At 39.5% G+C, this 13,964-nt stretch overlaps 2 long non-coding RNA genes across 4 annotated transcripts in view; one reads left to right on the top strand and one right to left on the bottom strand.

Annotated features, from left to right (window-relative positions):
• LOC140622453 (uncharacterized) overlaps positions 1-13,964 on the bottom strand; it is a 34,147-nt gene that overhangs the window by 7,786 nt on the left and 12,397 nt on the right. Inside the window, exons 3-4 of one of the 3 annotated variants that reach the window (XR_012022220.1) lie at positions 13,379-13,483; positions 3,492-3,674 (exon numbers count right to left, since the gene is read on the bottom strand). The exons of 1 other annotated variant lie outside the window; for it this stretch is intronic. This is a non-coding gene — a long non-coding RNA (uncharacterized lncRNA). Of the gene's footprint in view, positions 1-3,491; positions 3,675-13,378; positions 13,484-13,964 lie in introns of those variants that run through there. One more of the 3 variants, XR_012022219.1, reaches the window with a different exon arrangement.
• Positions 414-13,798, top strand: LOC140622454 (uncharacterized). Its single transcript, XR_012022222.1, has 3 exons — positions 414-569; positions 3,127-3,281; positions 13,391-13,798. It is a non-coding gene; the product is annotated as an uncharacterized lncRNA (long non-coding RNA).

The raw sequence follows: 13,964 nt of genomic DNA, 5'->3' as shown, positions 1-13,964 counted from the left end.
TCTGAGCCATATTTCCAAACTTGAGAATGCATAAAACTAGCTCTGTGTTTCACTTCTTCCTAATACATAAAGAATGACTATGAGTCATCTTCCTAAGCTTTAATTTCTTACTGCTCTCTTGTGGCCATTCAAATGAACTGTCCAGATTTTTTTTTTTTCTTAACAGATCCTATAATGTTAATAATTTTTTTTTTTATCAAGCAGAATCATCGAATTTTGTCTGTGTAACAAATGTAGAGTCTCTGACACTTGAATATCGAGGTCACAGAATAATTCTTCATTTTATTACGGACTACTTGCTGAGATGGGGTTACAGAATAGGAAAGGCCTGCAAATTCCTTCTTTTTATTTCAGTGAAAGCAACCGCATTGTGATTCATCTATGAAGTCATCAAAAGGCTACAGATTGAAATAGTTCTGGCCATTCTGAAAGTAAAATAATGCAAATCCCAGCTCCTTCCCTTACCGTGGCTTGGGAATATTAGGAGGTTCTAAGTTCAGTCATTATAATATAAACCAGTCTTTTTGTGGGAAAAAATAATTCACGGCTGGCTGAACACTGGAGCACAGGTAAGACACAGCTAAGCATGAACATTATTCCGTTACACTTTGGCCATGTGATACTGCACGTGGGTAGACAGGGCCCAGAAATGGCAGCATCAGCAGGCTTCAGGAGACAAGATGAATCAAACTGGCTTAGTAGCCCAGGCCAGAGCATCGTCAGCAAGTTATGATGTTGTCCACTCCATTCCTCTCCCATTCCTATGACCACATCTATTCAAACATGGCAGGTTTCAAGTGAGATCAGTAGCTACTCTGCCATAATTAGCATATATATATATATATATATATATATATATGCATACCTCATTTTATTGAACTTCACAATTACCGTGTTTTTGTTTGTTTGTTTTACAAATTGAAGATTTGTGCCAACCTTGCATCTGACTAGTCTTTGGACAGTATTTTTCCTCCCCACAGCATTTGCTTACCTTGTGTCTCTGTCACATTTTGGTGATTTTCCAATGTTTCTGACTTTCCCATTATTATTATATTTGTTCTGGTGATCCGCGATCAGTGATCTTTAATGCTACGATTATAATTGTTTTGGGGTGCCATGAACTAGGCCGGTACAAGATAGCAGACTCAATCTGTAATGCTGTGTGTGTTCCAACTGCTCCACCAACTGGCCATTCCCCCATTTGTCTCCTTCTGCTCCACCTCCCTACTCCCTGAGACACAACCATATTGAAATTAGATCAGCTAATAACCCTACAATGGTCTCTAAGCATTCAAGTGAAAGGAAAAGTCACACGTCTCTCCCTTTAAGTCAAAAACTACAAATGATTGTGCTCAGTGAGGAAGGCATGTCGAAAGTTGAGATTGGCTGAAAGCTAGGCCCTTGCACCAAACAGCCAAGCTGTGAGTAGAAAGGAAAAGTTCTTAAAGGAAATTACATAGCGGAGACACAAATGATGAGAAAACAAAACAGCCTTATCGCTGAGATGGAGAGAGGCTGAGTGGTCTGGACAGAAGATCCAACCAGCCACAACATTCTTTTTAAGTCAAAGCCTGATTCAGAGCAAGGCTTTAACTCCTTTCAATTCTGTGAAGGCTGAGAGAGGGGAGGAAGCTGCAGAAGAAAAGGTGGCAACTGACAGAAATTGGTGCAGGAGGTTGAAGGGAAGAAGCCATCTCCGTAACAGACAAGTGCAAGGAGAAGCAGCAGGTGCTGATTGCAGAAGCTTCAGCAAGTGATCCAGAAGGTCTAGCTCACATAATTCATGAAGGTGGTCACACTAAACAGATTTTCAGTATAGACGAAACAGCCTTATATTGGAAGGAGATGCTATCTACAGCTTTCATAGGTAGAAAGAAGTCAAAGCCTGGCTTCAAAGCTTCAAAGGACAGGCTGCCTCTCTTACTAGGAGCTAGTGCAGCTGGGGACTTTCAGTTGAAGCCACTGCACACTGACCATTCTGAAAATCATGGGGCGCTTCAGAATCATGCTAAGTCAACTCTGCCTATATTCTATAAATGCAACCGTAAAGCCTGAATGACAGCATGTCTCTTTACAACATGATTTACTGAATATTTTAAGCCTGCTGTTGACACCTACTGCTCAGAAAAAAGGTTCCTTTCAAAATATTACCACTCATTGACAATGCACCTGTTCATCTAAGTGCTTTGATGGAGAGGTACAATGAGATTAATCTTGTTTTTATGCCTGCTAATACAATATCCATTCTATAGCCCATGTATCAAGGATTAATTTTGACTGTCAGCACTTTTAAAGAAATACATTTCATAAGACTATAGCTGTCATTGACAGGGATACCTCTGATGGATCTGAGGGAAGTAAACTGAAAATCTAGAAAGGATTCACCATTCTAGATGCCATTAAAACTTTTGTGATTTTTGGAAAGTTCAAAATACAAACATGGACAGTTTAGAAGAAGTTGATTCTTTTTTTTTTTTAGGATTTATTTATTTATTTATTTGAAAGAGAGAGAGAGAGAGAGAGAGAGAATATCAGAAGAGGGCTAGAGGGAGAGAATCTTCAAGCAGACTCCCCCTGAGCACAGAGCCCAATGTGGGACTCAAACTCATGACCCTGAGATTATGACCTGAGCCAAAATCAAGAGTCAGATGCTTAACCAACTGAGCCACCCAGGTGCCCCATGGAAGAAGTTGACTAACCCTCATGGATGACTTTGAGGGGCTCAAGACTTCTGTGGAGGAAGTTACTACAGATATGCTGAAAATAGCTAGAGAGAGTTAGAGGTGGAAGCCTGAAGATGTGACCGAATTGTTGCGATCTCATGATAAAACCTGAAAGGATGAGAAACTGCTTCTTGTAGATGAGCAAAGAAAGCAGTTTCTTGAGACAGAAACTACTCTTGGTGAAGATGCTGTGAAGATTGTAGAAATGAGAGTCAACTATTTAGAATATTACATACACTTAGTTGATAAAGCAGTGGCAGGGTTTGTTTGAGAAGATTGACTTTCATTTCGAAAGTTCTACTATAGATGAAATGCTCTCAAATAGCATCACATGTTGCAGAGAAATTGTACATGAAAGAAAGAGTCAATTGATTTGGCAAACTTCATTGTTGTTTTATCTTAGGAAATGGCCAGAGCCCTGCCAGCTTTCAGCAACCACCACCCTGGCCAGTTGTCTGCAATCGACAAAGCAAAACACTCCACCAGCAAAAAGAATATGACTCACTGAAAACTTAGATGATAGAATTTTTTTTAGCAATAAAGCGTTTTTAAATTAAGGTATGTCCACTGTTTTTAGACTTAATGCTATTATATAATTAATAGATAGTTTAAACATAACCTAATGTATAGTTTAAATGTAACTTTTTTATGTACTAGGAAACCAAAAAAATTCATTTGACTCATTTTATCACAATATCTGCTTTATTGTGGTGGTCTGGAATTAAACTTCCAGTGTTTCTGAGGTATTTCTGTATTCATGTGGCTAATTCTTCTGTAAATTGAGGTCCATGCTATTCCAGACGTGATGGTATAGAAACAGAGATGGACTCAGAGCATCCAGAGCTAGTGACTTCAACCAGTGTATACTGGAGCAGCATCTCCATGACAGGTGCTAGGAATACAAACAGTAACCGCCTTCCCCAAAGACATAGTCTCCTAGTTTGCAGTTTACTGTAATGAAACATGTAATCCATGAAAGAATGTAAAACTACAAGCACGGTAAATTATACAAAGCAAAGAAATATGGACAGGAGGTCAGGAGGATTAGATGAGGTTTCTTTGGGGATGTGATGATACAACCAAGATGTCAAGATGAATAAGAACTAATGAGGCAAAGAGGAGAGAAAAAGCAGAAGGACCAGTGTGTGCAAAGGTCCTGCAGTGAGGAGGAGGAAAAGAAAATGTTAATGAAATGAAATAATAGGCAATGACTTGACAGTAAGAAAACAAGAGGAAAGGTGAAATGATTTAAAGCTGTTGGGGTATGATTTTGTGGACTCAGTGAAGGCGTAAGTTTGTCTTTATTACAAAAGTTTAAGAAAGACATCAAGATGCTCTAGGCAGATAATGTTAGGATTTCCTAGTCTTTGAAAAGATTCTTGATGAGCAGAGAGTGGAGAGACAGGGATCAGAGAGATGAGAAGACGGCACTTTGAAAGCTATTGCCATAGTCCAGGTAGAGATAACAGGGGTATTGATGGGCTGTGAGGAATACCTGCATCAGAGGATATGGGAGGTATGATCTTCAAGGCCTAGTAATGGATTGGCTATTAGAGGTGAGGGTGACAGAAGTCTTCTGGATCATTCCTTGGAGTCTAGCTTCAACAACACACTGACTCCTGGTTATATTTATTAATAACAGAATGCCAGAAGGTGACCAACTGGGGGAGAAACACTGAGTTTAGGTCTTGTGTGAGATATACAAGCAGAGATGGTGGGAAGGTGGGTGGATATGTCAATTGACAATCCATTGGGGCATCTGTCATGAAAATACATATTTGAGTGAACTTGGTATCTAATGTGTGAATTTGAGGAGATTTCCGAGGATAGAAAACTAATAAAAAGGATGGATAGGGTAAGTGAAACCTGAAGAACTTAAACATCTATTTGTTAAGTTAAAAAATAAAAGAGAGACTCTGCATAGACAAGTAAGAAAAATTATTGGAGGGCATTGAGTAAAATCATGGGAACATGGTGCCACGGAGATCAAAGGAAGATTAGGACTAATGAAGAAAACAAATGGTTAATGTACCAAACAGCTTAGGTAACAATAAACAATAACAGCTAACATCTGCTGCCTTTCAGATGTGTCAGACATTTTCTCCAGGTTTTGCAGATATTAACTCCTTGAGGCCTTACACCTGTACTATGATGTAGATACTATTATTATCCCCATTTTATGGAGAAAGAAAGTGAAACACAGAGAGGTGAAGTCTCTTGCTTGAGATCACACAACTAGTAAATAGTCGAAGTTAGTGGTCACACCAGGGTTCCCTACTTTGTTTGCCATTATGCCGTTGTGCTTTTCCACACATTGACGATAGAGAAAAGGTGTCTTTGACTTGTGATGTGAAGGTCAATCATGACCTTACTGCAAACTGTTTGACTGGAATGATAGGTCAAGGCCAAGAGCCACACCACAGTGGATTGTAGAGTCAGGTCAGGAAGAGGTGAAGAAATGGGTGTTGCATTTAGATACAGCTAGACAAGCAGCTATTGAGAAGCATGGCTCTGAGAAATATACTTTGAATCAGTCTCCAGATAGAAGCATGCCAGTGGGACTCTTATGAGGCCGGTCAATGTTGGAAGACTCCAAAGACTAGGAGTCATCTCTATCTGGGTATGAAGCAGGTGTTCTGAAATGTACAGCCTCTTAGTTCTATTTTACAATGAGACAGAAATCCCTGGGTTACTCTGATATTACATTTCTGAAGTTAAAAATTATTTTTTTGCAGGGTGCCTGGGTAGTGCAGTAGGTTCAGCATCTAACCCTTTGTTTCCGCTCAGGTTGTGATCTCAGGGTTGTGGAATAGAACCTCCCGATGGGCTCCATGCTCTGAGGAATCTGCTCATGGATTCCCTTCTGCTTATGGTCTCTTTCTCTCAAATAAATAAATAAATCTTAAAAAAACACCTATTTTATTCATCTTATTATTAATCTTATTCCCAAACTCCCGCACTTATTATGCTTTATATGTAGCAGAGAGAAATGGGGGCCTGGGGATAGTCACCCTGGAGTCAGGGAACGCTCCCTTGTTCTCTACTGGCTGTGACTTTAGACAAACCCAAGTCTCTTGGTTCTTCAGCTGTAAAAGAGGAAAAAACAGCCCCCCTCTCAGTACTGTCAGTAAGGTTAAGAATAAAAATACTTTGTGAATGACACAATTCTATACAAATGTTAGGAGCTACTATGACAAACTGTTATTGAAAAGGGGGAGGAAGGAGAGAAGCAGAGAGTGACCCCAGCTTGAGAGTTTCGCCATACTAGAGGGCATCTAAGTCTACTAATGACTGTGGGCACATGGTAGATGGCAATAAATAGTTGTTGGTGAATTAATTGATTTTTCCACTTGAGAAGGGCTAGAAACAACAGCATGCATCCACTGGGGTCAGAGAAAGATCACCCTGACCCTTGCCTTTACACCATTCACGTGGGCACCATGGCAAATAGGCGGGGGGTGAGGGAATGTCAGGCTAGCGGTGGTGATAGAACAGGCACTTAACGTAAATATTTGTTGATTGATTGATTGAACCGGGCATATCATCAACATTGCAGCACAAAATGTTTCGACAAGTGATCTTATGAGACTTTATAGGAATAAGCTTGCCAGCATTACGGCAGGCAGACATTTCCTGAGCAGTCACACTGCAGCGCCCCCGATGAATTGCCCACCAGTGCCAATTAAATGTAGTTGTAGTTAAACCTTCAGGGTGGTGGAAAATGATCTTTAGGACAGCTTGGGATTCACTGGGGAGTAGCCAGTTCTACAATGCCGTAGTTTCACACGTAATTTGAGCAAAAGGTGAAGGAACACGAGAAAAGTTGATTGATGTCTTCAAGGACTAGAGATGCTTCATGGAGGGCAAGTGTGAGGCTTAAGTTTTTAGAAACAATGAGACTCACAGCTCTTTCAGACATTACGCAAGGTCCTCTGAAGTTTTTCTTCAAGCGTACATAATTTGTTAATGTATTTTTTTAAAGCATTAACTTTTCAAATGAACAAAACAAGTAAGAGCAACAAGAACAATGACCAACACAGCAAATGAACCAAAGGGAAGAAGATGGCAATTAAGAAAGGGTCTGTGTCTGTGTTTGGGTCTGCAGGACCTGATCGTGTTAATGCATAACTATTGAGAATACTCCCCATCAAATCTTTAGAGGAGTCAGTCCACACACTTATCAGTCCACACACTTTTGCGTCCTAGAACAGGACCAGCTTTCCCTGACCGTGTCCCAGATGTTTCCAAGTGTAAAACCACAGGGATGTCTGGCAGGATCAGGAGCTAGAATAGGTCAAGGTAAACCATGAGGCTTCTGTGGAGCTGCTGGTAGAGGGACCATGAAGGAGGGATGTTTCTTTTTCCCCTTTCCCTTAGATGCACACATGCTGTGTTGGCAGGGGTCCTTGAGATAGTTGCTTTTTGGAGCCTAGTGTCTCACTTTGTGTAAATTCCACTTTGCAATGGGACTTTTTCTCTTAGGACATAAATTGTCCACTAAATTGATTTAAGTCTAGAGACCTGAAATTAAAAGTTAGATATAGCAACATTACACCAGTTGAATGTAAGACTAAATGTCATTTGAAATATAACTGTGATTAGTTTTAGAAATAAAATTTTAAAAGCCTAGTATGTTACGGATACGTGGGCAGACAAGCCCCTAAACGTCTTTGCCAAAAATCTATCACTATACCTGGGAGGGGGGTGGGGCATGAAGACAACATCCATATCTCTTCTTGTAGGTAACTGATGCTTACCTGGAACTTTTATGTGCTGGAAGCCACTGGTGGAATTGCTGCTTCATCCTAACTGGAGCTGTTAAATACAGCTCCTTGGGACGCACAGGCTTTCAGAAAAACAACTCCATCCTTCTCTTCTAACAACACCACCCTTTGCTTTGCTCAGTCCTGAGATTTTTGTCTTAGGCTACAGTCTCCCTTTTGCCCCCAGGTAGCTTAGCAGTGTTAAATTTGACTCACTCTTGATTAACTACTACCTGGTGATTCCACATTCTCTGTATAAATGTGCCCTTCTTTACATGAAAGGGAAAACCACCTCTACATCCATTTTTAAAACCAGGTAACTAGATGATCGATCACATGCATAACCAACTCTTAATGTCAGCTCTGACATAGACTGTGTCATTTCTTTTCCACTTAAAACAAAAACATAAGAAAATGGGGCACCTAGGTGGCTCAGATGGTTAAGCCTCTGCCTTCGGCTCAGGTCATGATCTCTGTGTCCTAGGATGGAGCTTCCTGCTCAGTGGGGAGTCTGCTTCTCCTTCTCCCTCTGCCTCTCTCCCTGCCCATGCTCTTTCTCCCAAAGGATTAAGTAAAATTTTTTAAAATTAAAAAAAATCCAAAAAACAAAAAATCACCAGAATGAAAAATGAAATGATAAGAAAACGGAAAGAATGATGTTATAATCCAGATGGCACTGAGTTTGCTTTAGTTAACAAACAAGCAAAAACACTAGTAAGCACTGGTATTTTATTATCACTAGTCACTGGGGACACACTTCGCAATCTATTGCCACCATAGCTGAGTCCAGTTTCCTAGGACAGGTGCTCAAGAGGGAGGTTTGAATTAGAATGAAAAGTCAGACCAGCTGATAGGCTAGTGTCTCTGTGCTCACCACCTCCTTGTGTCTCTCACCTAGTAAACCTCAAGGAGCCAGACTGAGGGGCAAAAGCAAGAACTCTATCTATGTGGGCTGTGCAAGAAGGAAGAATCAGTCAAGGGAGGGAAACAAGAATTCAGGCAGACTGACATTTCCATGTCAGTAGCCTGGCATCATTAATTTTAGTTCATTACTCTTAAAGTGTTATTAAATTATTTTTCTAAAGAAAAATGTGCTCTAGTGAATAACTTTAATCTATTCACCCTAATTATAATTGTACCAAGAACTCTGAATTGCCACTAAATGCTTTTGTAGTACTTTTACTCTCATTCCAAACTATGCATATATACAAATATTAAATGAGTATTTAATAGCACATTCTAAACTGTACCCAAATTCTACAGATGCAATAGTGAACAGAGTGGTTTCTGTCATCACCGAGCTGACATTTTTTAATGAGGAAATAGATGATGTAAAAAGCAATTATAACAAAGTTTTGTAAGTGTAATAGAGGGTAAATTCCAGGTGCTAAAGGGGCAAATAGCAGAAGGCACCTAATCCCATCAGCAAGAGAGGGTTCCATGACTCCCGGGAAGACATTATAAAGGGTCAGAGGGTAAGGAAGAGAGTTTCAATCAAATAGGATGCCATATGCAAAGCTTCAAGACACAGGAGAGATGATGCATGCAAGGAACCAAAAGAGATGATTTGTGCCTGGAGTCAAAAATTCAGCATGGGGAGTGGCAAGATTAAGTAAAAATCCAAGATGTAAGACTTCTAAGCCATGCTAGGAATTTGGATTTTTTTTTAATTTTTTTATTTATTTATGATAGTCACAGAGAGAGAGAGAGAGAGAGAGAGGCAGAGACATAGGCAGAGGGAGAAGCAGGCTCCATGCACCGGCAGCCTGATGTGGGATTCGATCCCGGATCTCCAGGATCGCGCCCTGGGCCAAAGGCAGGCGCCAAACCGCTGCGCCACCCAGGGATCCCGGATTTTTTTTTTCTAATGTCGATGGGAAGCAGGTGAAAACTTACACATGTGGTAAGAGTAAATCTATATTTTAGATCACTTGGACTTCACGTGGAGAATGCAGGAATTCCATGCTATCCACATTCTCATGAGTGGAGCTCTCAGGTGTGAGACTCAGATAAATTTTTAGATAAATTTCCACTCTCCAAACTTTTGCTAATCACTGTACCAGACAGAGTCAGATAACCGAGTGTCATTCCTATCTAAGCTCTTGCTGTCTAGACTGAAGAATCAAATCCATTCAGAAAATAAAGAATATTTGTAAATTTAAATCGGATGATAATGGAGGCTGGAGACATAATAAAGGTAGTAAAAGGGTAGTGACCTGAGGATAGAGATATTTAAAAAGCATCACTAAGCCACGGGATTAGATTTGATATGGGGGGACATCAAGAGGGATAAAGGCAGAATGAAGGATGATAAACAACCATGACTATGGTGATAAATATCACGGTGTTTCTACAGCTATGATAGGAAACAAGAAAGAAGGAGTGGTTTTCACTGAAATGGAGTTTGGGGATCATGAGATGTGGAATATTATAAATTCTGTTTGGAACCTACCGAATCTAAGATGTAAGAAGGAATATGAAGTGGAACTGGCCAGTAAGCAGTTAGATGTTTGAGTCCGAAGCTAAGCAAATGCATCTGAAGACACAGAATTTTTAGTTATTGGCTTAGAGGGTGGTGGAGACTTCTAGTTGTCTACTAAAATCCATCCTCCCACCCCCTGTTTTCTCTGATGTTATGCACAACTAGAATCCATGTTTTCACCAGGGAGCTGTGTGGTCATTTGACTACTTTCTTACCAGTGGAATGTGAACAGATGCAATGTATGCAACTTCAGGCCATTTGTTTAAAGAATAGTCTCTGTCCCTGACCTTTCTGAAGACCTGAAGCTTACAAACACCTAGCTTCAAATAGCAGACAATGGCTATACAGATGGGGTAGGGATGCAAAGGAGCAGAATAAGAGAAGCTGGGTCTCTAAGTGATCACGCAGAGCAAAGCTGCTGCCATCCTGGACCTTGTCCATCTTGACTCTTAGGAGAGAGAGATAAATCTAATTTTTTAGGCCACTCTTTTTTCCCCCCAGTAGCTTAGCCTTTACCTTAAAGGATAGAGATGGGAATCCTGTGAGAGTATAGATATACAAGGGAAAATTGTAGAGTAAGAAAAGAAACACTCTATGATAGAACCTTACAGAACACCAACATTGAAAAAGTAGATAGACTTCAATCCTGAAAAGGAGGGTGATCAAGTGTAACATAATACAGGAGGACATCAATGGGGTGTATCTCTTCATAAAAGCTTGAGAAAGAATGTTTCAAAAAGGAGAGTGGTCACTAGTGTCAAGTGACACCAACAGGTCAACAAAATAAAACCATGCGGTAGAATTTGGGGATTTACTGTCAAGGAGGCCACTGATGACCTCAGTGAGAACAGATTCAGAGGAGTAGTAGTATGAATAGATGGCAGAGAGATGAGGGAATGGAGATTATAAATGCTGGCAGGATTTTAAAGAAATCTGGTGTGTCAAGGAGGAGAGGGATGGAGCCATAATTAGAGATGGAAGTGGGATCAGCAACTAATTGCTAATATTTTCTGAGTTCTTAGGAGGGGTCAGGTAGTATGCTAATCTTTACACATACTTTCCCATTCAATTTTCACAACAACCCTGTTAAACTAATCTATTTACTGAACACCAAGCCTGCAAAATGTCAAATAACTGCCTGAGACCCCACTAAGTTTTGGAGCACCCTTCATCGCCCTGTGCTACAACTGCTGGTCAAGTGGCTCTGAGATCTTACATGTTTTTTTGTTTGTTTGTTTGTTTGTTTGTTTTGTTTGTGTGTGTGTGTGTGTGTGTGTGCATGACATTTGGAATCTTCCTGCTTTAAGTGTTCTTGCTGACTGCAAGCTGAATTTTAAAGTTAAGCCCAACAAAATGGTTAAAACCAAGGCAAATCAAATCATTTGCTCCACCCCAGTGAAAGCCAGAACATTTCTACTTGCTTCAGTCTCTGAGTCCTGGCTGATTAAAGAATATGCTCTCAGACATCCTGCATTGATAATGATCACCATGATTTTTTAGTCACAACATGAATTTAGAGTTGGTTAAGGGGTTTATTTGAAAGTGCTCACCCTGGATGCCAACATTAGTAAGCTTGCTTGTTTGTTTAAAATTAAAATAAATAAATAAATAAATAAATAAAATAAAATAAAATAAGTACCAAGGGATCTAAAAAAAAAAAAGAGCTAGGAAAACATACAAAAAGGGATTTCTTGGAAGTGGTGAGGGTCCCCTTGCTGTTGGGGAGATCATGAATTTATTATGGAATTTGCAGTTATGTGATTTCTTCCAACTTCTGGTCAGCCCCCGAGGTGGATATGCTGGGAAGGGCGGTGGTTGGAGTTTTCTAGGCTTGGGCTTCTGCCAGTAGATGATGGAACAACAATGAGCAAAGAATTTAGGATGTTAAAAACAGAGGAGTTGAAATGATGGGTCATGGGATTTAAGCTGTGTAGGAAAGGATATGGGAAAGCTGATCAAGAGAGGGTTAAGGGCTTTGAATGTAAGCTTCATGACAGGAGACATCTTTGACTTCTCACTTTACTCCAGGAAATCTAATGTCTAGAACAATATAAGGTACCAAGAGGGCTCTCATCACTATTTCTAATGAGACTAAAGATGAAAGTATCAGAAATAATTAAGCAACAGTCAGAAAATAAGAGTTCTGGGTCAAATAATTAAATATGGTCCAAATTTTCAATTTAGGAGATAGAGTAGCTTCAGGTAAAGATTAAGGCTCCAGCTTTACAATGTGGTGATGGGCACCTGAGGGCACTGCACAGGAAAGGAAGTCACTGGAGGTGAGGCCAACATGCAGAGAGCTCAGGGTTTCTTTGGGTTGAACACATGTCTTTCCAGGCACTCAGAATGATAACAGAACCCTTGCAAAGGAAGAGAATTGCAAGCCCGGGTGCCAAGGCAATCAGTAAGCGAGAGGGAATGATTAGAAGGTCTGCAGGCAACACACTGTGAAAAACAGAGTGGTATACAAGTCAAAGATGAAAATTCCAGCTAGCTTCACTTAATAATAATAATGGTTAATGTGTTCCATTCACCTGGCAAGTGGCTGACAATGGATACTTTATAGTTCGATTTACCTGTTTTCATGGTCTAAAATGAAATATTGATTGCCCATCTGGAAAATTATTTCATTCTGTGCCATATGACATGAGTCCTGCTTTTTTTTCTCATATGCCAAAGTTGGATGAATCGATAAAGGCAAACTTATTTGATGGCGATGATCTATTAATCAATAAAAAAGCCTCAAGCCAGTTTATCAACATGGATATCATCTAGTCTTTGAGGTTTTGATATTTGTCTAATGTGCTCACAAATTTTTATAATTCATTATTCTTTCTAGATAAGAATTTCTGTTTATTCTTTGCACTCTTTGCCACGGCATGCATGATTTCTTTGCAACGGCATACATGTCAAATATCTTGTGTTGGTCATTTTATTTTTTACTCTTGTATGTTGTTTACTTGTTGATGGAGTTTGAAATTAACTTGGCCTAAATTTGACAATGATAATATTCCCTTTTATATGATTAATTCTATTTTAACAATATTATGTAAGATGCTAAATATTTTGCTGCATGTCTTTCAAGTCAAATTTATCTCAGTTTTTAAATAATGTCCAGAAACAAATAAAGATCATAGATTTCTTTGTTTTCCTATCTGGAAGAGAAAATGGAAAATTGAGGCAATCACACCAAGAACTTAGGCTATTTCATTCAAAAGTGTTTTTTTTTTTTTAAATCTGTGTTATCTGTATATTTAATTCTCCTTGTTCCTCTCCTTTCACAGAGTGTATGGACAAGAAATTAAAGACAAAGTTTCTAATACTTTGGTTAAGGAATGGGTGGAAATGTTCTAGCGTTTGTGATGTGTAGAATGTTTCGGAGCCAAAAAAGTATTAACAAAATTCTTTACCTTGATTCTCAGGAACAAGAATTTAAGAACGGAATCCAACCAATGGGTAGACCATTTCGGAGAGTGTTTTCATGCTCAACTCTTGATTCCCCTGTCTTTGTGAAGCTGAAAGTCACCAGACACTATTTGAAAGCTTGTTCCACTATTCTCGATATTCTTTTCTTTTCATTATTTCAACTATGCTAGTCAAATGAGTTTCCATGGCCCTGTCCTCAAAAGTTGTACAGGGCATGATGGCTTGTTTTGCTTGGCAAAATTCTCTAGAACGTGATTCATTGTCTGCAGGTGATTCATGGTTAGGAAATTAATTCTGAACTCTGCCAGTGATTGCGGTTGATTAAAGTCCAGAAGTCCCTGCCGTCTATTCACTAGCACTCTTTGTCAACTGGAATATTTCTATAATAAAAAGGGCCGAAAGTAGATGTGCTTGATGCATGGAATTTACATGCGTGTTTGCATCTTTTGAAAGAGCTACTCAAGCCTACACAATTTTAACACTTGGCATGAAAATCATTCTAAAAGTGTCTGACTGAATGAATCACATTTTACAAATAAATATCTGTCAAATGGTGCAATTACTTCAGAT

Source organism: Canis lupus, chromosome 31, assembly GCF_048164855.1.
Source record: "Canis lupus baileyi chromosome 31, mCanLup2.hap1, whole genome shotgun sequence".
Classification (NCBI taxonomy): domain Eukaryota; kingdom Metazoa; phylum Chordata; class Mammalia; order Carnivora; family Canidae; genus Canis; species Canis lupus.
This window is presented reverse-complemented; position numbering and strand designations above follow the sequence as displayed.